General features: G+C 44.1%; 1 protein-coding gene and 1 long non-coding RNA gene across 3 annotated transcripts in view; one reads left to right on the top strand and one right to left on the bottom strand.

The window, feature by feature from the left end:
- Window positions 1–26481, top strand: part of nphp4 (nephrocystin 4) — a 231594-nt gene that overhangs the window by 102939 nt on the left and 102174 nt on the right. For both annotated transcript variants that reach the window (XM_062965716.1, XM_062965719.1), the window contains 3 exons: window positions 4993–5134; window positions 11541–11659; window positions 18512–18604. The gene's annotated coding sequence lies outside the window, so the exon portion shown is untranslated. The remainder of the gene's footprint in view (window positions 1–4992; window positions 5135–11540; window positions 11660–18511; window positions 18605–26481) is intronic.
- On the bottom strand, window positions 501–10664 carry LOC134294485 (uncharacterized). The gene is made up of 2 exons (XR_010001367.1): window positions 9017–10664; window positions 501–1122 (listed from the first exon to the last, which is right to left on the bottom strand). It is a non-coding gene; the product is annotated as an uncharacterized LOC134294485 (long non-coding RNA).

Genomic DNA, 26481 nt, shown 5'->3' on the forward strand with positions numbered 1-26481 from the left:
ATAGATAGATAGATAGATAGATAGATAGAGATAAGAACCCTAGAGTTGGAAGAGACCCCATGGGGCATCCAGTCCAACCATAAGAGATAGATAGATCGATTCCTAGAGTTAGAAGAGACCCCAAGTTCCATCAGTCTAACCATAAGAGATGGTTAGATAGATAGATGATAGTTTGATGTTAGATAGATAGATGGAATCCAAGAGTTGGAAGAGACCCCAAGGGACATCCAGTCCAGCCCACTTCTCCCATGTAGGAAAATCGCCTTCAAAGCACCTCTGACAGATGGCCATCCAGCCTCTCTTTCAAAGCCTCCAAAGAAGGAGCCTCCACCACACGCCGGGGCAGGCAGAGAGTTCTGAACCGCTCTTTCTCTCACAGTGAAGAAGTTCTTCCTCATGTTCAGGTGGAATCTGTTAGGGTTTAGAGTATAGAGTAGCGTAGCGGAACCAGTATTGTCCAGTTAACACCATGTGCAAAGAACTCACACCAGGCAGAGGAGTTGAACAGAACAAAGGAAACTTTACTTGTAGAGTTGAAGTCAAATAAAACAGTTCAGCAATCTTACAATGTCCTTGTAGTTGCATAAATAACTAATAAATCAGCATTCAATATATATACAGCATAGCATGTTCAAAACAGCTACTTGACCGTAGCTATTCAGAGAGCCAGTCTTCTTGTGTCCTCTCTCTAGCAAGCTCAAATTCCAACTGACAATCTCAGCCACCTGCTCTCAAAACGATACATTGTTTTAGGCGTGGCTTAGCTCCTGCAAAAGCTGAGCTCTTTTCTTGCAGAGATCTTTTGCAAAGGTTTTCTTTCAAGGGATTTCTTTTACACACACACATACACATTAGCATTTTGGCGCAATAGAATCTTCTTCTTTCCTGAATTTTGAAGCCGTTGTTCCATTGCATCCTAACTTCTTCCCCTCACGTCTTGATCCATGGCCTTCATCACGTCTCCTCTCAGCCTTCTCTTCTGAAGGCAAAACATACCCAGCTCTTTAAGCCACTCCTCATAGGGCTTGTTCTCCAGATCCTTGATCCTTTGCATCACATTCCATCATAGAGTCGACATCTCCTTTCAATGGTGGTCCCCAGACAGGGTGATTCCAGGTGTGTCTGGCCAAGGCAGAACAGAAGAGAAGGGGAGCATGACTTCCATCCCTGGATCTAGGCTGTAGACGCCTATAGATTCCTGCGAGTGCAAGAGTGGGATTTTTCTATCCTGTTTGCAGAGTATGCTCTAGACCAGGGGTCCCCAAACTAAGGCCCGGGGGCCGGATGCGGCCCTCCAAGGTCATTTACCTGGCCCCCGCCCTCAGTTTTATAATATAATGTTTTGTTTCAGTTTTAATAATATAATATATTGTATATACATATAATATTGATAATAATCTTATGTTATACAATATAATACTAATAGTAATACCATATAATAATATTAATTACATGTTATATATTACATATTATATAATAGTATAGTGGTATAGTTCAATATAGTAATATATAATGCTAATATTGCGTTATGCTAATAATATAATATATTGTATGTACATACAGCTGCTCTGAGTCCCGTTCGGGGTGAGAAGGGTGGGATATAAATGTAGTAAATAAATGCAGTAAATAAATAATTAATTTTAGACAGGCTCGGCCAAAATCTGACATTACTTGAAGGCACACAACAACAACAACAATCCTAATTAACTTGGACTATCTCATTGGCCAGTAGCAGGCCCACACTTTCCACTGAAATCCTAATAGGTTTATGTTGGTTAAAATTGTTTTCATTTTTAAATATTGTATTGTTCTTTCGTTGTTGTTGCACTACAAATAAGACATGTGCAGTATGCATAGGAATTTGTTTGTATTTTTTTTCAAATGATAATTCGGCCCCTCAACAGTCTGAAGGATTGTGGACCGGCCCTCGGATTAAAAAGTTTGGGGACCCCTGCTCTAGACCAAGGTCGAGATACCAAACGGCTCCAGAATGGGAAACGAGGCTCTTTGAAGAGGCAGGACGTGTTGAATTGACACCCGCGTTAAGCCCAGTGAGCCGCGTTTAGGAATGCAAAATGGCAAGCCGGCCTCTTAAAAAACGCCTTGCCTGGAGCGGTCCCCAGAGTTTGAAACCGTTTTCCTCCTCTCCCCGTAGTGGGTTTAATGATTTCCACCACTCAAAAGGGGAGGGAAAAAACCACTTTGAAGCCTTCCTGGATTTCTCGCAACCAGATGCCAATAAGTACATCTCTTGAATGTTCGAGGGAGGAAGGAATCCAACCTTGCTCTTGCATGGAATGCGTTTGCATATTATTAGCATTATTTCCCCACCGTTTCGCTGCTTGGTTATTTACAGATATTGGCTCTTTCAGGTGGATGCTGACCCGATAAATCATGATGTTTGCCGTTGCCTCCTCCTTTCTTTTTCACAATAGTTTGCATTTAGGAATCACTGCACTGGCTGACCCACGAGGTCTCTCCCAAATCTATGATTCTAATTTTTTTATCGTGTCAGAACATCCTGCAAGTCGCTTCTAGTGTGAGATAATCACACTATGGTTTGATTATTGGTTTTATTGGTTTCTTGTCTTGTTTTATTGTTCTGTTCGGGCTTGGCCCCATGTAAGCCGCCCCGAGTCCCTTCGGGGAGATGGGGCGGGGTATAAGAATAAAATTATTATTATTATTATATTATAATCAGCCGTCTATAAAGACGTTGCCCAGGGCATGCCCAAATGTGTTACCATCCTGCTGGGAGGCTTCTCTCATGTCCCCGCATGGGAAGCTAGAGCTGACAGATGGGAGCTCACTCAATCGCGCGGATGTACCTGATGCACCACCACAGGTAGGCTGTTCTTTTTAGCTTAGTTTCGAAGCCTTCAAGACAAGATTTCTCAACATTTCTCATTGCCTTCCAAGACTTTAAAGACTACAAAACTCAACATCACTATAAATTGATTCCTATCCTAGAGTTCCCCCAATATTGGACCCAATTTGGCTTGTGGTTGTGTGCCTTCAAGTTGTTTCCAGCCTTCATTAACTCTAAGGTGAACCATCTGTATCCCTCTCTCTCGCTCTGTTTCTATGAGGCCGAATTTAGACTAGGATCACGGATACGGAGGGTCCGTGCCCGGCGAGCATTTCCACTAAAGTTCCTGACTGAAGAACACACTCACAAACAGAACGGGGGGCACCCAACATTTGGAACAAAACTGGAACAAAACCTGAACAGATTTACACATCCTAAATTATCTATCCATCTCTTAGAAGTTGAACTAGATGACTCTTGGGGTCTCGTCCAACTCTATTCTCTACGGTTTTCGTGTTAAGATTTCGTATCCAACCCAAACTCTGGAGACCGAGATTTGAATCCCCGTTCAGCCGTGGAACGATCTGAATGATCTTGGATGAGGCACACTCTCTCAGAAAACATTGGATAGGGTCACCATAAGTCAGAAATGACTTGAACAATGCACAACAAGAACACTCGCCTTCGCCTTGCTCGGAAAGGCAACACGGCATGAAGCGAGCTGTCACACTCATTTGAATGGCGTTCCTCCCACAGCGAGAAGGCTTTCTCAGCCGGGTGCCTCCTCCAGGACCCTCAGGAATGAAGCAAAACGTCGGTTTGCAGAAAGAACATGGTTAATTAATTACTTCATTGCGGAGTCAGGAGGAGTCCGCGGTCCATCTGTAACCGACTCCAGAAGAAAAATGTTGACGCGGAAAGGAACATTGTCTCTCCACTCCCCTTTGGTCCTGATTTTTTTTTCAAAAACACAACACACAAGCAAATTGATTTTTTTTTACTCAGCCAGAGAAAGGGAGCTGACCCAGAACTGTCTCCAGATATTCATGGGAGGTTTTTAAGGAGTTTACTGCCATGATTTTGGGGGGAAATGAATTCCTGCAATATTTATAGCCTGAGAATGACACCGCACAGACTTTGGTTTTATTAAATCTATTTATTGGGTTAAAACGTCCCTGTCTTGAACATCAACAACGAACAGAATGAATGCCTCGAAAATGATCAAACGGAAGGACGGAGAAACAGAGGGAGCGAGAGAATGGAACGAAGGGAGTCTTGTTGGAATAAAGCCTTGTCTGTGTCATGCCCAAATGTTAAAATGCATTAAGGAGTAGAGAATTGCACATAAGGCCTCATTCAGGCTTCCTTGAAGGATCCAACAGAAATATAGGGATACAATTGCACTTCTACATTACATTGTAATTATCGCATAGAGTTACAAGCTTAGTAGATGCAGGGAATGCTGTAGATGTAGTGTATCTTGATTTATGCACAAGGATTGTGCATGGAAGACGTTGAGCATGGTGGCACTTCTATATAACATTGTAATTATCGCATAGAGTTACAAGCTTAGTAGATGCAGGGAATGCTGTAGATGTAGTGTATCTTGATTTGTGCACAAGGATTGTGCATGGAAGACGTTGAGCATGGTTGCACTTCTACATTACATTGTAATTATCGCATGGAGTTACAAGCTTAGTAGATGCAGTGAATGCTGTAGATGGTGTATCTTGATTGGTGCACAAGGATTGTGCATGGAAGACGTTGAGCATGGTTGCACTTCTACATTACATTGTAATTATCGCATAGAGTTACAAGCTTAGTAGATGCAGGGAATGCTGTAGATGTAGTGTATCTTGATTTGTGCACAAGGATTGTGCATGGAAGACGTTGGGCATGGTGGCACTTCTACATTACATTGTAATTATCGCATAGAGTTACAAGCTTAGTAGATGCAGGGAATGCTGTAGATGTAGTGTATCTTGATTTGTGCACAAGGATTGTGCATGGAAGACGTTGAGCATGGTTGCACTTCTACATTACATTTGTAATTATCGCATAGACTCATAGAATCATAGGGTCCGTCCAGTCCAATTGCATCAAAATTAGTTGTGTTCTGAATAGTACGGGCAATTTTCTTTACATCTGTCTGATGTTGGTATCCCTTCCTTTCTTCTTTATAGGAAATTATAGCCTGGGGTGCAATTCAAAAGACATTCCTCTACTTCTGGAATGAATCGGGGCCCATCTTCCCCATTGTGATGCCTTATCTTTATTTGCATTTCAATCGATTCCTCTCCTCGTTTTCTGCATCGGGACGAACTGGTAAGTGCGCTGTTCGCTCGGAGAGGGGCGGACCTCTCTGAGCATTTTAATCATTCATTTCCAGCCGATGTTTATTTCATTTTGAAGCTTAATTCAATCCAATTGAGATCAATTTGAGAAATTAGATAAAGCCAGAGAGGTTGCTTTTTCCGACGTTAAGGCGGATTAGTGGGAAATCCCCTCTTTCCCTTCCGCCCCCGCGTCTGCTCCCATGGCCCACATCTCATTATGGGCTGCAGCTACGGAAACCGACAAACTGGGTTGTTTCGGGAGTCGGGTTAATTCAGAGCAGAGACCGCACAATTAAACAGGAAAAACACCTTCACACCAGGAACAGAACATTTTTCAAATTGTGTTACATAGTGTCATAATAATGACTGTCACCATCATCCTTGCATAGCCACAAAGGCAACGGCATCCCAGCAAGGATTTCCAAATATCTCGCGGTTGCAGGCGGCTTCCACATGAAAGGCCTCTCTTCTGTCTTCGGAAGCTCTTCTGGCATCTCTTGAAGCCTTGGCTCCAGATCAAGGAGGTTTAGGGGCCCAACCAGGACAATCCTTCGCGGCTGAAAGGGAGCCTCGCAAAGCTTCTGGAAGGCTGAGCTATAGCAGACACAAAAGGCCTTGGAAAGCGATTGGTACGGAATGGATGAATTTGTGGCCTGGAGACGGAGAAAGACTGGGCTCCGTGAGTCCATAGATGAATCTGTGGTTGTCGTTGTGTGCCCTCAACTTATGGTGACTTTAAGACCACCTTTAAAACTTACAGTGACCCAAAGGTCATCCTATTATGGGGTTTTCTGGGACTGAGAGCGTGCAGACACAAAAGGTACGGAGTGGATGAGTTTGTGGCCTGGAGATGGAGAAAGACTGGGCTCCGTGAGTCCATAGATGAATCTGTGGCCATTGTTGTGTGCCCTCAACTTATGGTGACCCTAAGACTATCTTCTCAACTTATGGTGACCCAAATGCCATCCTGTTATGGGGTTTTCTGGGACTGAGAGCGTGCAGACACAAAAGGTTTGGAGTGGATGAATTTGTGGCCTGGAGATGGAGAAAGACTGGGCTCCGTGAGTCCATAGATGAATCTGTGGTCATCGTTGCATGCCCTCAACTTATGGTGACTCTAAGACCATCTTCCCAACTTATGGTGACCCAAATGCCATCCTATTATGGGGTTTTCTGAGAGTGTGCAGACACAAAAGGTATGGAGTGGATGAGTTTGTGGCCTGGAGATGGAGAAAGACTGGGCTCCGTGAGTCCATAGATGAATCTGTGGTCATCGTTGCATGCCCTCAACTTATGGTGACCCTAAGACCACCTTCTCAATTTATGGTGACCCAAATGCCATCCTATTATGGGGTTTTCTGAGAGTGTGCAGACACAAAAGGTATGGAGTGAATGAGTTTGTGGCCTGGAGATGGAGAAAGACTGGGCTCCGTGAGTCCATAGATGAATCTGTGGTCATCGTTGCATGCCCTCAACTTATGGTGACTCTAAGACCATCTTCCCAACTTATGGTGACCCAAATGCCATCCTGTTATGGGGTTTTCTGGGACTGAGAGCGTGCAGACACAAAAGGTATGGAGTGGATGAATTTGTGGCCTGGAGATGGAGAAAGACTGGGCTCCGTGAGTCCATAGATGAATCTGTGGCCGTTGTTGCATGCCCTCAACTTATGGTGACCCTAAGACCATCTTCTCAACTTATGGTTGACCTAAATGCCATCCTGTTATGGGGTTTTCTGGGACTGAGAGCGTGCAGACACAAAAAGTATGGAGTGGATGAATTTGTGGCCTGGAGATGGAGAAAGACTGGGCTCCGTGAGTCCATAGATGAATCTGTGGCCGTTGTTGCATGCCCTCAACTTATGGTGACCCTAAGACCACCTTCTCAACTTATGGTGACCCAAAGGCCATCCTATTATGGAGTTTTCTGGGACTGAGAGTTTGCAACTTGTTCTCAAGGTGGGTTTCCATAGCTGAGTGGAGACCAAACTCAGGCTTCTGATGTTGACGCATAAAGTGAGTCTCATTCTCTGAAGCGTTGACCGTAGAATCATACTGGAAGACTTACAAATGGCTAGAGAAGTGGTCTATCCGGTTAAAAGAGAAGCAGAAGAAGAGTAGCAGACCAGATCTGCGACTTCCCTATATTTATGGGGGTCTGTGCCCCTTAACCTTGCAAATGTGGAAGGACAACTGCAAATAGAGAGAAATTTATCCACTGTCTCTACGAGCCTGATCTCATTCTGAAGTTTCATTCTTCCAAAAGTTCTCCCTCCAAGGATTTCTCCTTTTCTTCTGTTTCTTGAGTCCTGAGATGAGGAAGGCGAATCGTCACCATCCGCAACTAACAGGAGCAACACAAATGACGGCATTAGATTTCCAGGCACACACCGAGCCTGTTTGCCCCGTCGCTTTGGCATCTTTTTCATTTCCAAGAGTGCCGATCGGCCCCGTAAAGCGTCAATACTGTTTGTGACGATGCGGTGCTTTTGTATTTAATTAATTGCGCCTGCCCATTTCCTTTGAAAAGTTAATTTAAAAGGAAAAGGAAGAAGCACAGCGACAGAGAGAGATGGAAAAACAGGCCCAGATTTGAACCCAACAGTTTCATTTCAATTAAAACTCAGATGCCGCAATTATCGGGCAATTCGGGCTCCCCGGGATGGAATAACACGTCAGGTCAAGCGATGCCAATCTGCGCGGAGGCAGAATCGGCACGAAAAGGCCGGCAGTGATGGTTTCAGGGGGAAAGAGCAGCCGCTTAAACCCAATTTGTCTATGGATATCTGATGGTCTGGGCGATTCGGTGAACCCAGAAGTGTGACGGCAGAGTGAGCCAATGAAGAATGGCGATTCTTTTCCAAAAACATCTCTCTCTGCGCATATGAAGAAATAAAATTGTTGTCGTTCAGTTTGTGATACCTGTGATAGTGTCTGATGGGGATGCTGGGGTTTCTGGGCCTGCGCCTGATGTTAATGGGAATGATGGTTTTCCTGACAGACCTGGTTTCGAAAGGCCAGAAGTTTCTCTCGAACAGAGTGTAGAGGTTTAGGGCCAAATTCCTGTTACCAGGAATTCCTTTGTCTTCTGAGGATTTGTCAGGTGCAGAATGTAATGAGCTTGTAGATAGAAGACAAGACTTTTGTAAACAAAGGGAAAGTTCACAGGTCCGTCTCGGAAAAAAGGGAAAGTAAATCTTTATCTGGTGGGAAAGTGAAACGGAATGTGTTCTTTTCATTGCATAAGACAGAGGTTGTGAGGTCTGTTGGAAACTAGGCAAGTGGGGTTTATATATATACAGTAGAGTCTCACTTATCCAACACTTGCTTGTCCAACGTTCTGGATTATCCAACGCATTTTTGTAGTCAATGTTTTCAATATATCGTGATATTTCGTGCCAAATTCGTAAATACAGTAATTCCAACATAACATTACTGTGCATTGAACTTTTTCTGTTAACTTCGTTGTATAACATGATGTTTTGGTGCTTAATTTGTAAAATCATAACCTAATTTGATGTTGAATAGGCTTTTCCTTAATGCCTCCTTATTATCCAACATATTCGCTTATCCAACGTTCTGCCGGCCCGTTTATGTTGGATAAGTGAGACTCTACTGTACCTGTGGAATGAGGTCCAGGGTGGGAGAAAGAGCTCTTGTCTGTTGGAGGCAAGTGTGAATGTTTGCAATTGGTCGGCTTGACGGTCAGCGTTATTTAAATTGCAAGCTATATAGGGCCAGGCTGTCAACTTTGTAAACCACCTTTGTGGTTAAAAGGAATGATATAAATGCTCCGAATCATATGAAAGAGAAATCAGGTGAAGACGGCACACGTACACACACATATATACATAACATACAACCCATCTCACCTGCTGCTTTCCCTTTCAGCTCTGCCTTTTATCCCCCTCGATCCCGGTTCCTTTCTGCACAATGCTGTTCACGCTCTCCGCCACCTTCTCGACGACGACGGATGCATTCACTTTGCAAGCAGGCGGGAAAAACACCCTTTTAATTATCTCTCTACAAGCTTGCCACTGCCGACGTTGGGTGTCACATCTCGAGTGCGTCTTCTCTCTCCTTCCCTCTTGCGAGTGAAGAGGCCACTTTGCCACCCGCTTAGCAAGGCGCTCGGAAGGCTGTGACACCAAACCTGTGCTTCGGAAACATCTGGCGACAACCGAAACGAGTTGGAAGAGACCACATGGGGCATCTAGTTAAAACCCTGTTTTCCATGCAGGAAAAGAACCATCAAAGTATCCCTGACAGATGGCCACTCGGCCTCTGCTTAAAAGCCTCCAAGAAAGGAGCTTCCACCGGTCTCTGAGGCAGAGAGTTCCGCTGCTGAACAGCTCGCATGCTCAAGAAATTCTTCCTGATGTCTAGGTGGAATCTCCTGACTCCATTGACAGAAGGAAACAAGCCTCCTCCCTCTTCCTTTCAAATATTTATACATGACGATCACGTCTCCTCTCCACCTTCTCTTCTGAAGACTAAAGAGACCAGTTCTTTAAGACGCTCCTCATAGGGATTATTCGTGGTCTCCAGACCTTTGGTCCTTTGAGTCGCCCTCTTTCTCTGGACACCTTCCAGGTGGTTAATAATGTAGAGAAATCCCCGGGTGCAACTTCTATTTGATGTTTCTTTTTTCTTCCAAAAACCACCACTAAGAAACCCTACGGTAGGTGTGTGCAAAATGGCAGAAATCGGTTCTGTTTTCGTTGTTTTCGGGAAGATTCCTGGAGATTACCGGTAGGAGGGGGGCTGTTCGGACGCATAATCCGGAATCCGGAATTCTGTTTCCATTTCGGAAAAATGCAGGAAAGGGAGGGTGGGTGACCCGGAATTCGGAATGAAAACAGACCAAAAACCGGACAGATTTCTGTGGTTTCGCACACCCGTACCCTACGGGATCCACAGGATCTCCATAAATCAACAAACACATGCAAGCGAGCAGCACTCCGCCTACTCCTTGCCAATTGTTTTCACATCACTGCGCTCTCTAGCCACAGAGAGCCTCTGGCAAAAACGCTTTGCTGGCATGGGGCTCAAAGCAAACGGCGTTGCATTTGTCTTGCCGGCAGCGACGACGGGCTTCTGTCGGCCAGATGAATCGCGGCTCTTTGCCTCCTGGAACGGCCGAGGAAGATGCCTCAGGACCAGAGAGTCTTCAGCCATGTTGTCTTGCTCCGAAACCCATTTCCCCGGGCCGCCGAGGCCTCTCCGTCCCACGTCTAAGCACACTTATGGGTCAGCATTGACAGTTGTGTTCAATTCACTAATTGAAGAGGTGAGGAGACAGTAGAGATGTACGAGCCTCGCTTCCGACAAGCTGTTGAGATCCGTTTGAGCCCCGAAGGGGATGAAGCCGGAGAAGGGAATAAGGACTTCGATATGCCCTGAAAATCAGAAGTAAGAAAGGCATCCCACTTTCAGAAGACTGCAAATCCCATGATTCTGCAACATGGAGGCGAAGAGGAGTGGGATTTGTAGTGTGTTCTCTAATACATTCCCCAATCCTCACCGAAAGAGTCCCAATCTGCAACAAATGGGCAATTATTATTATTATTATTATTACAGTACTAGCTGTGCCCGGGCACGTGTTGCTGTGGCTAAGTATGGTGGTAAGGGAAATAAAGTATTGAGGAATTGGTGGTAGTTAGGTAAAGGGTAACGGTTTTCCCCTGACATTAAGTTCAGTCGTGTCTGACTTTGGGGGTTGGTGGTCATCTCCATTTCTAAGCTGAAGAGCTGGTGTTGTCCGTAGACTCCTCCAAGGTCATGTGGCCGGCATGACTGCATGGAGCGCCGTTACCTTCCCGCCGGAGCGGTACCTATTCATCTACTCTCATTTACATGTTTTTGAACAGAAGCTGCCTAAGTGAGGCCTAACTCTGCCTGTCCCCTGAGCTGAGTGGGTTGCTAGGAGACCAAGTGGGCGGAGCTTAGCCATCTAACTGGCAGCAGTTGGATAAAAACAATTATTTCTTTCCCTCTAATTAGGACTTTATTTTTCTTTTCTTTTTGTTGTATCAACCTGGAGGCGTGGATGATGTCAGATTGTGTTGTCAGATTTCGAGGTTGGAGGGCCTTTAGTTTTGTTGTTTGGTCGGTCGCCGGGATTCCATCACTCTTTTATATAGATAGATTAGTATTAATATTATGTATACCCCACTTTTTCTCTCCACAAGGAGACTCAAAGCTACAACAACAACAATTTCATCACCCGCCTCTCCTTGCTGCTCAGCCATAGAACAGCGCATACATTTACCTTTCGGAGTAATTGCCTTCATGAAGGATGGTGGAGAATTGTGTTGGGTGTGCATTTCCGAACAGGCGGATCTGATTTGCAGTTTCCTGACGAATATATAGATTAAAATATAGTTTATCTTGCAGGCTGAACCCTCTCCTTTCCTTCGCAATGACGTCTACCTCGCCAACTATCAGTTGCAGAGCATATGCTTTGGAAAGGCGTTACGTTTTGGAATCCTTGCAGGAGGTTTTAAATTTGCTCAGTAAGTCATATTTTGTATCTATATATGTTTATTTGGCTCAACGGACATTTAAACAGATATTTTACACGCCTCTTGGAGCCAGGTAGATGTGCCACAGAGTTGATATTGTTATTATTGTTATTATTTTTAGTGTCTATGTCTTGCCCTGAAGAAGGCCGTTAAATATTACTAGGCCAAAAAATGCAGTAATTGTAAGCCCTGGGACTCTTGAGTGCATCTGCTCTGTAGAATTAATTCAGTTTGGCATTATTTTAATGGCCATGGCTCAATACAATGGAATCCCAGTGTAGTGGTTAGCTGGGACCACGGATGAGAAGAGCCGTGCCTGGTGGGTGTATGCTAAACCAAAAGGGAGAATAGAATGAAATTCCAGTGTAGTGGTTAGCTAGTACCGCGGATGAGAGAGAGTAGAACAGGACCCAATGGATTAAAATTGCAAGAAAAGAGATGCCACCTAAAGTTCTGGAGAACATCCCATTCAGAACGGAAGCTTCAGAAAGTGGTGGACTCTCCTTTGTTTTGTGATCAGACTCATCCTGGGTTCTTTAGATACTGTACACAATTTCTGGTCCTTTCTAACCCCATGGATCTCTTACTCTGTGAGATACGTTGATCACTAGCCTGATAGATTTCCATAGCCCTCCTTCCGACCTCACAAGGTTAGGAAGCCAACTCCTCTGAGAGTGGTGTATGTTAGATTGTAGAAGACATGATAGAGCCATTTTGAAAATATATATGAAGTTGGAGAAAGAGTAGAACAGGACTCAATTGATGGAAATGGCAAGAAAAGAGATGCCACCTAAAGTTCTGGAGAACATCCCATTCAGAACGGAAAGCTTCTGAAAGTGGTGGATTCTGCTTTGGTTTGTGGTCAGACTTATCCTGGGTTCTTTAGATACTGTACTATTTCTGGTCCTTTCCAACCCTATGGATCTCTTATTCTGTGAGATACGTTGATCACTAGCCTGATAGATTTCCATAACCCTCCTTCCGACCTCACAAGGTTAGGAAGCCAACTCCCCTGAGAGTGGTGTATGTTTTGACTGTCAAAGACATGGTAGAGCCATTTTGAAAATATATTTGAAGTTGGAGAGAGAGTAGAACAGGAGTTGATGGATTGAAATGGCAAGAAAAGAGATGCCACCTAAAGTTCTGGAGAACATCCCATTCAGAACAGAAAGCTTCTGAAAGTGGTGGACTCTCCTTTGTTTTGTGGTTAGACTTATCCTGCAGTCTTTAGATACAGGGTCCTTTCTAACCCTGTGAATCTCTTACTCGGTGAGATACGTTGATCACTAGCCTAATAGATTTCCATAGCCCTCCTTCTGACCTCACAAGGTCAGGAAGCCAACTCCTCTGAGAGTGGTGTATGTTTTGACTGTCGAAGACATGGTAGAGCCATTTTGAAATATATATGAAGTTGGAGAGAGAGTAGAACAGGACTCAACTGATGGAAATGGCAAGAAAAGAGGTGCCACCTAAAGTTCTGGAGAACGTCCCATTCAGAACGGAAGCTTCTGAAAGTGGTGGACTTCCCTTTGTTTGCTGTCTTTGAAGAGAAGTCGGACTTATCCTGCATTCTTTAGATACTGTACTATTTCTGGTCCTTTCCAACCCTATGGATCTCTTACTCTGTGAGATACGTTGATCACTAGGATGATAGATTTCCATAGCCCTCCTTCCGACCTCACATTCTGGAGACATTTAATAAAGTTAAACCCAAAGATCTGGGTGACCAATAAAGAAATTATGGCTCTTCCTTATCCCCTTTAGTTCAGCTTAACTCCATCGCACTAAATTTGCAATAACGGCCCCAGGGGAGAGTTACACGATGAAGTTACATTTGCTGGAGCCTTTTGCCCGGTCCGTGAGCGATGGCTCGAGAGAGAGAGTTCATCCACTTCTCGCCGGATCAATAAACGGCTGTCAGCCTCGGCAGAAGGATGAAATATTTATTTCACCGTATTGTGTTTTGACTGGGACAACATGCAAAAGGCTCCAGAGAGGCTCCTGAAATATTCATTGACTTGGGCAAACACGAGTGGAACATCAAGCTGGTCATCTCAGCTACATTGCGTGGCTTTGGTTGTCCCGGAAAACTTCCCAGAATCCCTCATTATTTGTACAAAGCTGCCCATCGTATAAACCCGAAACTGGAATAAGTCCGCAAAGTTAGACCCATTGCATCGATTATGGGAAGATGACTCAATGTGTACATAAAAGCCATTATTCGTCTGAGTTTGGATGCTCATAATTGGATTCAAACCTATCTATCTATTTTCTCGGGCTTTGAAACCGCCCAGGGGCCCATAAATGCAACAAATTACTTTTAAATGTCACTTTCCAAGCTTTTGGAAAGGTTAGGATTTCTCGATGTCAGAGGCTGGAGCTCGGTGGTATCTAATTCGTCCCCCTCTTTTACTCTCTCTTTTTTCTTGTGTGTGTATTATTTCGAAACTTTAATAGAAGACGTTTGGGTCAATGCTCGAGGGAGGTGAGTGCCTCCGGAAGTAGGAAAGCCTGGCTTTGAAGACAGGAAAATTGGAAATAATGGAGGAGGAAAGTGTGGGTGCTGCTCAATGGGTTGCTGATATTCGTTGCTTTCACAACCGAGCCATGAGCCACATTCTACGTTGGAGCTCTCCATTTATCGTTCTAGAATAATAATAACATTTTATTTATATTTATTTATTTATTTGCTACATTTATATGCCGTCCTTCTCACCCCGAAGGGGACTCAGAGCGGCTAACAAATTAAATTTACATACAATATTATATTAGTACTAGCTATGCCCGGCCACGCGTTGCTGTGGCAAAGTGGTGGTGGTATTGGTTAAAAGTTGTTGTGGAATTTTTATTTGACGTTGTTTGTATTTTTTAATTAATTTTATTGTAACTTATCTTTTTTATTTATTATATTTTATTATCTTGTTGTATTATTTTTAGTTATTTTATTATTATAGTATTTTATTGTTTTAATTGTTAGTGTTTTTAATTATTTTAGTGTTTTTTATTTTTTTATTGTATTTGTATTTATTTTATTTTTTTATTCTTTTATTAACACTGGGCTGAGTGGGTTGCTAGGAGACCAAGTGGGCGGAGCTTAGCCTTCTAAGTGGCAGCAATTGGATAAAAACAATTATTTCTCTCCCTCTAATAAGGACTTTATTTTTCTTTTCCTTTTGTTGTCGGAACCTAGGGGCAAGGATGATGGGTTGTGTTGCCAAATTTCTAGGTTCTGGGGCTTGTACTTTTGTTGTTTAGGGGAGGAACGGAAACCATTACTCCTTTATATATATAGATAGTACAATACTGGTAATAAATTACTATATTGTACTGTATTGATATATTGTAATATTATTAGTAATATTACATGTAAAATATAATATATAATTAATATTATTATTATTATATTGTATTATTAGTATTATATCGTATTACAATATATTATGAATATTATATGTATATACAATATGTTATAATTATTATATATTATTGTAAATTATATTATATTAAATTATATTCCGCCATATCTCCCCAAGGGGACTCAGGGTGGATCGCAGTACACATACACGGCAAACATTCAATGCCGTTTTGACAGACAGGACAGGACAGAACAGCATTCAATGACATTATCAGACATATTACATATATACAAACAGACAGGAGAGGCTATTAACATACTCCAGCTTATGGCTTCATGAGATTATGAGATTTTGGCCACAACGGGAGCTGTCACTTCATCATCCATCATCCGAGTCCTTTTTGATGGTAGTACTTCCTCATGCTCTTCGCACGCCGCTGGCAGCTTTATGGTGTCGTAAATTAAGTTAAATTATATTGTATTTTGATTTTGCTGTAAGCCGCCCCGAGTCCCCTTCGGGGGAGATGGAGGCGGCATATAAATAAACTTATTATTATTATTATTATTATTATTATTATTATTATTATTATTAAATTAGCCTCCCCGCATTAAGCGCTACCTAGAATTCTCTACTTACAGACACAGCTGTTTTCAAGATGCTCAGGTGGACAGCAAGCTAGGCTATTAAATGTTTGGGAGCTCAACTCCGACCCGGGCTTCGAACCAACAACCTTTTGGTCAGTGGTGATTTATTGCTGCAGGTTACGATTCACCTTTGTGGTGAATGCCACAACTGAATGCACATCAAGATATGCAACTGAATGCACATGCGCATAGCACACCGGCCTCTGTTTGAGTCTTTCCAGCTCCGTCCGCATCTGTTTCCGCAACGGCGCCATTGTCCAACTCCGCTTCTCTTGCATTCTCTTGGATCGTCAATATAGCCCGAGCACTTCCTTCACAGAAATCGACATTTGTTCTCCATTTTCAGTAAGGAAACGGACCACAACCCTGCATGGCTCAATATCACACAGTCGTGTGAATGCGCCATTTTGGACGGAGGAAGAAATACCAAACATCCGTTGCGTATTTCTGAATTCTCCAAACACGAACACAGCTTGAAGATTGAGTGGAATGAGTCCCGATATCAGGGCTGAGGGCAAAACAAACATTAGGAGGATACTCCAAAGACCAGCGTTGGTTAATAAGCAAAGCCAAATTCAATTGCCGGGATCCAGAAGTCAACTCAAAAGCCAAGATCCAGAAGTCAAAGCCAAGGAATGTCTAAATTCTCAGAACATTGCTTGAAGACTGAGTGAAAGATCTCTGTATGTGGAGAATAGAGAGAGAGATGTATCTGAGGGACTGGGAGAAGGACCGGTGCCCACCCCCGGTGAGAACGGACACGGGATCAAGTGGCCAGGCCTCCGTCCTCTGCCAGCCAATATTTGCCTGCTGTGTTCTAAATGCGCCAGCCGTTCTGTGTATTTAACTTTCTCCCTCCAACCGGGCAATGGAACGAGAACAAAATGGCCATGCTGGTCGATGTTCTCCGGTGCTTATTTGCTCTTTCCCTCCCTAATGAGAGAGAAGTGTCGGGTTCTGGCCAGGAAAGCTTTTCCCGGGAAGCTGCCAAGCGGCGACAGACGGCTTATGAATGTATTAATTTCTCACTTAATTGTCAGGCGCCTTGTCCTCTCGCACAAACGGAAGCACAAGGCAGAGCGAGCAGAGCATTTTCGAGATGGAGGCCGAGATGGCAACGTCGTGTGGAGTCTTGTGTCCCTACACGTCCAGAGTCAAATACTGGGCTGCATTTCCAGTAGGAAAAAGGGGAGAAATCCGTTCTGTTTTAATTCTGTTCATTCTGTTCTATTTGCGGGGAGATTCTGGGTGATTAGAATCGAATTACGATTCAGATTCGTAATTCGGGATCCGGAGTTCTGTTTCGGTTTGAATATTCCCAAAAACCGAACAGGGGGAGAGGGGATCTGAAATTCGTAATAAAAACAGAACGAAAATAGAACGGATTCCTGCCATTTTGCACATCCCTAATTTTCCAAGAGATCTGGGTTTGAATCGCTGCTCTCCCTGGGTGCTCTTGAGCGAGTTGTATACTCTCAGATTCTGAGGATGAATTTCCTCGCCGTAAATCTGTCTGAGAAAAACCCGGGAGAATGATGCCACAAGTCGGAGTCAGCTCTAAGGCACATAGCAAAAAAAACAATTCTGTATTTGACACCACACTCGTCCTTCAAAAACACTTTGCAATTTCATTTCTTTTGTTGTCTCGGTTTGTCAGAGCTCTCTGTTCCCAATTCCTCCCAGCGCTTTCAATCTTGCGCGCAATTTCGGTGTTTAAGTCGTTGGGTCCATTCCGCCTCATCTCCTGGCATTGTTTCTCAGAAATGGGCCTGAGCACCTGATGTTCTTTTGACTTTCTGTGAAGCCGGGCAACCATCCGTCATTGTGCTCAGCATAAAGCAAACGCACAAAGACAGCAATTACCGAGGCATTGTATCTGTGGTCCTGCACTGAATGCCCACCTGCTCTTCTCTGGACCCACAGCTGTGGGTTTGAAAAAGAAAACCTGATGCCTGGAATCAAAGAAGAACTATGGAAGGTGTTTCCAAGGACCTTTGTATTCCAAAGTTTTATGGCCAACTCCTTGGTCCAACCCAAAGAATATAAGAAGAACCATGGAAGATCATCTGAAAAACTTGGTCAACTCCTTGAAACAACCCAAAGAATTCAAGAGCCATGGCGCATCTCCTCAAAGACCTTGCTAGTCCAACGTTTTGTAAACAACTCCTTGATCCAATTCAAATAAAATGTGAGAAGAAGAACCATAGAAGATCATCCCAAAGAACTGAATAGTCCAATGTTCAATTGCCAACTCCTTGATCCAGCTCAAAGAATGCAAGAAAGAACCATGGAAGATCATCCCAAAGATCATCCAAGGAGTTTTGTGGCCAATTCTTTGACCCAACAAGACCAATTGTCAACTGGATCCACCCCATGTTCTCCGACCACTGATAAATTTGAAGGCTATTGTAAGGGCCATATTTTCTTGCAGGAGCTAGTAAGGCCTTCAAGGAAGACATTTGTTTGAACATCTTCCACATCTTTGGTGGAAATGTAGGAGGGGACCGACCTTCTTGTTGGTTGCTCCCACACATTGCTATGGAAGTTAGGTCCTTCTTTCTGCTGTCTTTCTAGTCCAGCAAGGCTTATTTTGAGTGTTGGAATAGTTTGGAATAGTATATGGTTCTGATCCTCACACTAGAGATGGCTCATGGACAGTCATTGGAAACATCAATCTGCTGAGTCTCGATCTACAGCAGAACAAACTCCTATCACTGGTCTGCAGGACTTCTCTTATCTCTATGACTTTTGTGCAGAATATGTCCTGAATGTTGGGTGGCTTTCAAAGACTTATCGCCGTGGGGAGACAAGTCATTAAAAGTGTCCTTTCCTTCCCTCAAAAGGAAATCTACCAAAGAAGCTCATCCCTACGTGACAGCTCCGTGAGAAGGAGGCAGGACGAGAGCCGACACCATTGGCCACCTCTCCGCGATAAGGTAAGCTCAGGAAAACAAACCTTCCGATCTATAAAAATCCTGAAGCATCTTGAGCGAGAGGCAGGAAACAGAAGAAAGCTCTTTTCATGCATTTTTCAGAAAGACCTGGAGGACAGGTTGCGGTACCGTGCTGATAAATACGTGTCAGACGTCTGGGTTCGTTTCATGTTTTTTTCATGCCCACAGACCCACACCTTGCATTTTCACCTTAAGGAACATTTGGTTTTGTTGAGATTGCAATTGGGCCCAAAGGCATAGCCTCGTGTTTTTTTTCCGACCGAATTTCGACTCCTACACAGTTTGAGGCAAACTCGAAGAGTTTTCTCTAGGAGTAACTTAGAAGAAAAGTTTTGGTTGTTGAAGGCTTTTCTGGCCGGAATCACTGGGTTGCTGTGAGTCTTTTGGGCAGTATGGCCATGTTCCAGAAGCTTTCACTCCTGATGTTTGGCCCACATCTATGGCAGGCATAGGTACCTCACAACCTCTGAGGATGCCTGCCACAGATGTGGGTGAAACGTCAGGAAATAAAGCTTCTGGAACATAGCCATACAGCCCGAAAGACTCACAGCAAGGTTTTGGTTATTTTTGCACATATTCTCACACTCTTGTGGGACGCATCTACATTGTCAAATGAATGTAGCTTGACACCACTTGAACTGCGAAGTCTCAATACTATGGAATCCTGGGCGTTGTGGGTTTATAATGACGAGTGATGGTGCCTCAACAAAATGCAGCTCCCGGGATTCCATAGCATTGAGATTTCGTTTTTTAAAGTGATGTCAAACTGGATTAATCCTACACTGTGGATGCCCGCACCAAGGGTCCAAATAGATTGCAATCCTCATACGACAAACAAAGTAGCCCTAACAAATTCTGTAGCAGGTGAAAGTAGGGATGTGCACGATATCGTTCCGGTGTACTGGATTCGGGGGATTCGGCTGCCGAATCACCGAAAACAAGCCTGGTGAGCGGGGAAGGTCAGCCAAAGACTTAGCTGATAACAACTACTGACTATTAGGAATTGTGGGAGTTGAAGTCCAAAACACCTGGAGGGCCAAAGTTTGCCCATGCCTGCTCTAAAGCTTACCCATTAGCGCCAATGGACCAAATGTTGCCAGTACAAAAATGGGAATTTCCCAGTAAACGGCAATTTTTTGCCGAGTCGGACACCCCTACGCGAAAGCTCATTCTCCTACATCTTGCTCTCAAACGTCATTCTGGGACAAGTGGAAGAACGGCACCTCATCGCTAATTCTTCCATCAAGGTCTATTTGGGAAAATATAATGAACGAGGCTCGTGGATGCGGCTTTGGAAAGCCTCGCCAGCGCCCAACCCTCCCGGGTTGAACTCAGGGCAGGATGTTAATTGGAAAGCAAATGCTGAGCGACGAAACTGGACAGTCGGGGGGACCAAGCGTCCAGACAACGGCTCTTCTCAACCTCATCCGTCAACCGATGCCAGGAGCCGGAATCAAAGAGGGGAGACAGTGAAGGTTACCTTGCCTGATTGGCTTTGATAGTCTGTTTTTGTTTATTAGGCTCAATTAATCCGCCGCGCTCGTTTGTTGACTTTGGCTGCACTCGAGGATGGTTGCTATGGAGCAGGGAATAATGAGAATTTAAGGGACCTTTGCAAACTACATTTCCATCGCACGGCTCATTACCTGGCTTTCAGCAACGGAGACGGAGGGTGGATGAGAAATGCCACCGGCTTTAATGGGATGGAATGGGAAAGAGTCCTCCACCCGAGGCAAGTATCACGATCTCGGGGCCTGGGAAGGAATCTCAGAGTGAGAGCTCTGCCTTGAAAACAATATGCATATACACATCTACTAGCTGTACACGTGTTGCTGTGGCCTAGTCAGGTGATATGGAAAACAAAGTACAGTAGAGTCTCACTTATCCAACACTCGCTTATCCAATGTTCTGGATTATCCAACACATTTTTGTAGTTAATGTTTTCAATCCATCGTGATATTTTGGTGCTAAATTTATAAATACAGTAATTACTACATAGCATTACTGAATATTGAACTACTTTTTCTGTCAAATTTGTTGTTAAACATTATATTTGGTGATTAATTTGTAAAATCATAACATAATTTGATGTCTAATAGGCTTTTCCTTAATGCCTCCTTATTATCCAACATATTCGCTTATCCAACATTCTGCCGGCCTGTTTATGTTGGATAAGTGAGACTCTACTGTAATGAGAAAGTTCTGGTATTTAATCTGTTCTATTCAGTGCTATTCAAGGTGGCTAACAAAGGATTACCTTAGGTAGGAAGCAGCCAGGCTTTGTGGTATTCAACCTGGCCAACAGAGGATTCCCCTAAGTAGGAAGCAGCCAGGCTTTGATACTGCATGGCTGTTCTGTGCTATTGCAACTGGCCAACAAAGGATTCCTCTTGGCCGGAATCATGTAGGTTGTGATGCTACAGGGCTATTCAGGGCTATTGAAGGTGGCCCTTGCTGTGGCGAAGTATGAGGCCCCTTCTACACAGCTGTATAAAATGCACACTGAAGTGGATTATATGGCAGTGTTGAGTCAAGATAATCCAGTTCAAAGCAGACAATATAAGATTCTAAATGGGTTATATAGCTGTGTGGAAGGGCCTTGAGTCTACACTGCCATATAATCCAGTTCAAATCAGATAATCTGTATTTTATAGGCAGTGTGGAAGAGGCCTAAGTGAGGCCTAACTCTGCCTGTCCCCTGGGCTGAGTGGGTTGCTAGGAGACGAAGTGGGCGGAGCTTAGCCTTCTAACTGGCAGCAATTGGATAAAAACAGTTATTCCTCTCCCTCTAATTAGGACTTTATTTTTATTTCATTTTTGTAGAGGCATGGATGAGGGGTTGTGCTGCCAAGTTTAGTGTTTCTGGGATGTGTAGTTTTGTTGTTTTGTCCTAGGCTGAAATTTCATTACCCTTTTATATATATAGATATAGATTCCGAATTTATTTTATTTGAATGCCATGAAGTCCTATAATGGTAGATCTGCAAGAGTCGTCAAGCCCAACCTGCTGTTCAGTGAAAGATCTCCGGGGAGAGCATTCCCAACTAGGAATCCTTCGGGTTGAATTTTGAATCGATTGTCACCGCAACCACATACATACATGAGAGAGAGAGAAATATGCCCTCTTCCTTGCAATAATTCTGCGTTTTCCAAGCTCAGCACCAAGCCGGACCACTGACTCAGGACACCGATCTTTGGATGAAATCTTTATTCCTCGTGATGGGTTGCCAGCTTTAATAAAGATTTACCGTGGCGCAATTTCTCAGGAGAGAGGCGAGATTAATGCTCGAGAAATTGGACTTGGTAGGCTCTCTCCCATTGTCCAGAAAAGATATTATTCTTATTCTTATTGCTTTTTTTTGGAGGGAGAGTCCTGTCTGACTCAACCAGGATTAAACCAGGATTGATCCCCAATCGCCGCCATCAGCAACAAACAATCCATGTGCCCAAAAGGTGTTTGCAGGCGAACTCTTCTCTTTCAAGCAAGCGACGGTTTGTGTCATTAGCATTTCAATTAAAATTGCTCTTTGAAGCAGCTTGTCTCCAGGCTGCGTTCCGTGACATTTTGGGTTTGGTGAACTTGTGCAAATCTGGGGGAAAACGAAATAAGAACGACCCCATTTCTTCCTTTCTTTGCTTTACACACTCGGTATTCTTTTTCTCGTTGCTAATTTCTTTTCCTCCCTCCTTCGCGCCTCGCCGTCGTCATTGCTTCAAAGGCAATGGTGGAAGGCCAACACCCAACTTGAATTAAAATCCAGGAAACAAAATACGTGCAAATAATAAAACGGCGATAGATAGACATGAAAGAAATAAACAAACGGACAGTTTCCCAAGAGAAGAATCTGTCTTTCCATGGAAGGGCACCTTGGTGACGGACGGACGGCCCATTGAGCCACCTCAAGTTGGATTTTGTGGGATTCTCTTCAGAAAGGAAGACTCAGAAGTGGTATTATTATTATTATTATTATTATTAATAATAATAATAATATTAATAATAATAATAATTTTATTATGACACAGCAAACAAGATAGATATGCTGGATTTCGTGTCACAAAATCACAAGTCGAACACTTCCCAAGTGTCTAGGACCGTGTGATGTATTATTATTATTATTATTATTATTATTATTATTATTATTATTAATTTTATTATGACACAGCAAACTATATAGATATGCTGGATTTCGTGTCACAAAATCACAAGTCGAACACTTCCCAAGTGTCTAGGACTCTGTGATGTATTATTATTATTATTATTATTAATTTTATTATGACACAGCAAACTATATAGATATGCTGGATTTCGTGTCACAAAATCACAAGTCGAACACTTCCCAAGTGTCTAGGAATGTGTGATGTATTATTATTATTATTATTATTATTATTTTATTATGACACAGCAAACAAGATAGATATGCAGGATTTCATATAACAAAATCACAAGTCGAACACTTCCCAAGTGTCTAGGACTGTGTGATGTATTTTCGGATGATGCGTGCAGATCCCAGCAGGGTGGCCTTTTGCAGTTGGCAGATCGTAATTTTGTCAATGTCTATTGTTTCCAAATGCCGGCTGAGATCTTTTGGCACGGCACCCAGTGTGCCCATCACCACCGGGACCACCTTCACTGGTTTCTGCCAGAGTCTTTGAAGTTCAATCTTGAGGTCCTGAGAGCGGCTGAGTTTTTCCTGTTGTGTGTGTATTATTATTATTATTATTATTATTATTATTATTATTATTATTATTATTATTATTATTATTCGGTCATTGCCTTCCACTGTAATGATGCCCAAGTGGGTTGCTGTGAGTGTTCTGGGCTGTATGACCATGTTCCAGAAGCATGACCCACATCTATGGCAGGCATCCTCAGAGGTTGTGAGGCCTGTTGGAAACTAAGCAAGTAGGGTGTATATATACCCACAGTGGGTGGAAACGTCCCTCTGAAACCGTTAAATGGGATTGGGAGTCGAACCCATAGCTCATTGCCAAATCATTGTCCTCTGGAGGGCCCTAAAATCATAAACGTTGTTGTGGGGGGCCACACGTGGCCAACGGGGTCGACCTTGCCCACAACGATAGGCGGAAAATCCCATACATTTACCTTCACCTGGGTCTGAGCTCTTTCCTTGTGTCCTTGGTGTCCTTGTCCTCCATTGGTATTCTGGGTCCTTCCTCCTGTTGCCGGAGACCAGGAGCACCTGCTGTGTTGACAATCGCCTGCTTGTTGTCCTTCCTTGCTTCCGATACAAACAAACAATGGGATGAGGAAAATACATATGTATGCTGAAGCACCAGCGGCTTTGAACAGAGGGAGAGCGGCGGCGGCGGCAGTGCCTGGAAGCCCTCCCAAATGAAAAGAGATTTGGGATTCGCTGTCAACGGCGCCCTTCAGTAGTCCGGGCCTTTGTTCCTCGATGGAGAAGCATCTCGGGGCCTTTCGGGGAAGAGACATCTTCTCTGATGGGGAGGATGGGTCCCAAAGCGGCTCAGGAAGCCAAACAGAATCGGGTTGTTCCCAAGGCCAGGAAAGTTTGACAAGTTAAATCAATTCCCTTCGAATAAGAGAAGGATTCATTGCCGGTCTCATTTTCATACGACTATGACCTCCCAAAAAAGGGGAATTCAAAAACGACACAAACATTATTTGCAGTTGAGGATGTAATGTCTGCAAAAAAATCACTTTGTGTAAGAGTGTATGAAACAATGTTTTTCGGTAAGGATATATATATATATAAAAGGGTAAAGGTTTCCCCTGATGTTAAGTCCAGTCGTGTCTGACTCTGGAGGTTGGTGCTCATCTCCATTTCTTAGCCGAAGAGTCGGCGTTGTCCATAGACACCTCCAAGGTCATGTGGCCACTAGCATGACTGCATGGAGCGCCGTGACCTTCCCGCCGGAGCAGTACCTATTGATAATAATAATAATAATAATAATAATAATAATAATAATAATAATAATAAGTTTATTTGTATCCCGCCTCCATCTCCCCCGAAGGGGACTCGGGGCGGCTTACAGCAAAATCAAAATACAAACAATGATAAAATATAAATGATCTACTCACATTTGCATGTTTTCGAACTGCTAGGTTGGCAGGAGCTGGAGCTAACAGCGGGCGCTCATTCCGCTCCCGGGATTTGAACCTGGGACCTTTCGGTCTGCAAGTTCAGCAGCTCAACGCTTTAACGCACTTCGCCACCTGGGCTCCCACATATATATATATATATATATATATACATATATAATTTTGGGTAGAGGTTTTGTTTTCCACAGTTTTGGAATGCTATTCTGAATCTGAGACTAATCTGCACAAATTTCGCAAGTGGTAATACAGAACACAGCATTTTCTGCACAGAACATAGCATTTCTGCACATAACCAGACTTTTCTGCGCAGAGCACAACATTTTCTGCACAGAACACAGCATTTTCTGCACGGAACACAGCAGAACTGTGGGGGGAAAGAAGGCTGTGTGGGATTTCAATGGGGTAGTGTAGATCTTGGAGATGTTGGCCCTCTATTAAGGGCAGTTTTCCATTCTTTCACCAATCGGTGTCCTGGGAATATTAGGAAACGGTTCCCTGGAGTGCAGACCGATCGAATAGGTACGTTCTCCCGCCTTGCCTCCCTTCTTCTCTCGTCTCCCGCCCATTGACCTACAATTTTACTCCAGGAACTCCACTGCGCACTGCCGACTTTCCAACAACTTACGGCTGTGTCGGCTCTGTCAAAGAACAGGTGAAGGCAGCTCTAAATATAGCTCCTCACATGGCTCAGAGGTTAGAAGAAAAGCTTTGCACACACAGAGAAGCGTCCGGAAATTAAGGAAGGGCAGCTGTGGTTAAAGCCCAGGCGGCCGCCTCCGCCATTCAAGGTTTCCCGTTCGAAATTACATGCAAGGACGTACGTCGCAATTAAAATCTCCAGCCCGGTCCGCATCCCGCGAGCAGGAAAGCACCCCATTTGCATTTAAAAGGATGACATTGTGAGCAATTACCAAGGATGGCCGGCTCGGCTCCTCGTGATGTTTGAGCGCCCGGGGATGGAGTCTGTGAATCACACCACCCATGGATGCAACCTCCTGTTGGAACCCCTCTTCGTAATTATCGTCACCAGTGGATTTCTCTGGCCAAGTGGGTGTGGTCGACAACTGGACCCCAAAATGGCGAACCCTATGGGGGTATATGGGGGTACATTAGCAAACCCACATGGGCATGGTTCAGGTCCAGTCTATCTCCGGGATCGCATCTCCTTCTATGAGCCGGATCTTGGTCCCGCCTCCATCACGAGCGCGGTTGGTGGGGACGAGAGAGAGGCCTTCTCGGTGGCGGCCCCTCAGCTCTGGATCTCCCTCCCCAGGGAACTACAGCTCTTTCAGAAAGAGCTAAAATCTTGACAGCCCAGCAAACACAGCACTCCAGGAAATGCTCTTTCCGCAGCCGTACAAGGAGAGAAGCCTGGTCTCCTGCCACAACCCATTCCAGTCAACGTCCCCTTCGTTCCAAGATGTTGTGATTTTTCAGAGTGCACAACGGTGTAACCTGACTGGGAGGCAATCGGCATCAGCGCTGTCTTTGGGAATCTAATCTTTGCTGCTGCAGCTCCTGCCAGGAGAACTGACAGCGTTGCTTCTTTCCCTGGTTGTTATCTCTTTGTGGGCTCTTTCCCTTCCATCTCCCACCTTCGGCGAGGACGAAATCCTCTTATTCACAGGCCGATTCTTGGAGACTTTCCTGTGGGTTTACAGAAGCTGTTGTGACCTTACTTTTGGCTTTCGGCCTGCAGAGGTTAAAGAGCTACTCTACTGGAGTCAAGCTAATGGATTTAGGTCCACGTTCTTTCCACTTTAGTTCTCTCCAC

Source organism: Anolis carolinensis, unplaced genomic scaffold (assembly GCF_035594765.1).
Source record: "Anolis carolinensis isolate JA03-04 unplaced genomic scaffold, rAnoCar3.1.pri scaffold_15, whole genome shotgun sequence".
Classification (NCBI taxonomy): Eukaryota; Metazoa; Chordata; class Lepidosauria; order Squamata; family Dactyloidae; genus Anolis; species Anolis carolinensis.